This window comes from Haliotis cracherodii, unplaced genomic scaffold (assembly GCF_022045235.1).
Source record: "Haliotis cracherodii isolate W230 unplaced genomic scaffold, xgHalCrac1.p SCAF_20, whole genome shotgun sequence".
NCBI classification, from domain to species: domain Eukaryota; kingdom Metazoa; phylum Mollusca; class Gastropoda; order Lepetellida; family Haliotidae; genus Haliotis; species Haliotis cracherodii.
In genome coordinates, this window is record NW_027266276.1 from 14,599,427 (window position 1) to 14,601,698 (window position 2,272).

Below are 2,272 nucleotides of genomic sequence, written 5' to 3' on the forward strand. Positions count from 1 at the left end.
ACCTTGAGCTACCTTAACATCAATCTGACTGACTGAATGACATCGTCTGCCTCCACTAGTTTTAGAACATAATATATATTTTGTCTCGTTTGACATTTTCTTTTTCCTCCTTCCATGAATGTTACCGACAATGACATTATCAGTCAGTGTATGACAAGACCTTTCATTTGATATACAACATGTCTCAGTTGTGAGTAAGATTAAATTTTCATTAAGTGAATTTGGTGGCCATTTTAGATTTTAGTGGCTTCCGGAAGTTAAATTAGCAAATATATTTCAAGTTGGCTCCTATCCCAAACTATTCAGTATGGGTGGCTGTATCAGTGAGCCAGATTTGATGCTTTTATCCACCTTGTAGCACTGATTTGGTTTAGGCCCTTGACTATACCGATAAATTATGCAGTCTTGTTGTGACGTTTTTTTGTTGATTTTATTGAGGAAAAAATACACTATTCATACCAGTTTTCATGTTCATACCTCCATAAACGGAAATATGACGAAGTCAGTTCTTAGATGAATATTATCGGACATCTTCACATCACAATATGCTATCCCTATTTCTATTACAGGCTGGTTTTGACTTCAACGTAGACGGAATAATCATAAACATAAGTGTGGTTGATGTATAACGCCGCACTTAATATCATGATCACGGCGATGAAATATAATATTCAAAACATGTTTTTTTTGTCAAGTAATTCCTCACACGTTTTGCCGGACGAGTGAAATTCGCTTTCCCGATAGGATTGCATTAAAGTTAAGTAACAGAGTCGGCGGTACCGGTAAACACAATCGTCTCCAAATATACTTATCTCGTTCCATATTTGTGGACGCCTCTTTGCGCTACGACCTCCCAAACCAGTGTTAACCACTCACATTTTAAGGCCGTTTCACAAAGTCCTCGTAGTGTACACAGCGTTATAAAATCACGAAGGCAAGCCGAGCAGTCTCAATGTAACAACGAACTCGTTATTGAAACCAGCAAGGTGCTATTTGCATCTGTATGAGGTATTTAATAGAAGCAGCATCAGAAGAATGTCCAATATAGCCCTGGCCACTTGGAATAGAATCACGGAATGTCGCGATGAATTGGCAGTCAGGTGATTGCGAATGGCTATATTTACCAGCGTCTGCGGCGTACATACCTTACCAGCACGAACTGAGAGAAAACGCGTGCAGATGTAGTGTTTGATGCGCTATTGACCACGTTCACAGCTAAATATAACAGGTCACAGTCACCTGACTGCCGACTCTCACCCGAATTGTAACCACTTGATCAAAACTAAACGATGATGTTTATCGCTAGCAAAATGGATATTACTTGACAAGCCCAATTTGCATTCTTTGTCATTACTGTGAGTAATATTCCTAATCGGCGGAAAGGCCTGTCTCCACTTTATAAGTATTAGCGCACATGCAGCTATATTCGTTAATTAGTCATCGCGATGCGTCGTGATTTGGGATGAAGCATGTGGATATCAACTCCTATGTCCCACGTCATCATGGAACTGGTTAACTGGTAAACATATCGCGCGAGCGACAGAGTTCAAGTGTTGTGAAGCTTCAGTTAAACCATCACGGCGGCGATGGCTTTTGCTGATTCTGAGCCAGGAATTTACTGTTCATTCTGATCGTGAATTTTGTGCAAGTAAAACTGACGCAACTATATGTCATATTGCAAATATCATATCAACAACATCACATCCAGAAAATAGGCATGCCACCCAGAACTTTATGTGTCAAACGGAATTCATTAATTGATAGCAGCATGCAAACGTAGATTATCGTTTTCGTTATACTTCCTTTGGTGAGGGCGATTCCCAGTGTATGAACCGTAGCTTGAGCAAATTTGAGGGACTGGTAAGTCAAGCCAGTCTCACGCCGCATTTCGGTTATATCACGGCGTGTCAGCTTAATTGAGGAACGCCTCAAGTGATGCAGGTTTTGCAATCGGACGTGTACCACATAGGTAGAACCAACGAGCACGACTGCTGACAAACTAGGAATAATAAAAGGGCGACAATGGGATTCGAACCCAGGATCATAAGTTTCTGGCACGTATGAAATACACACATGTGAATTTGTTTTTATTGCTTACGTTCTGTATATGCGAGGCATAACATAAGCTTGAGCTTTAGCCATGGTGGTGAGAAACCAAATGATGTGAGAAACCAAATGATACAGCATTTGTATACATGGTGAAACCCAAGTATAAGCTGCATCTTGAGACGTCAAGACAAAATATCAAACAAAACATAATTTAATTGCAAAG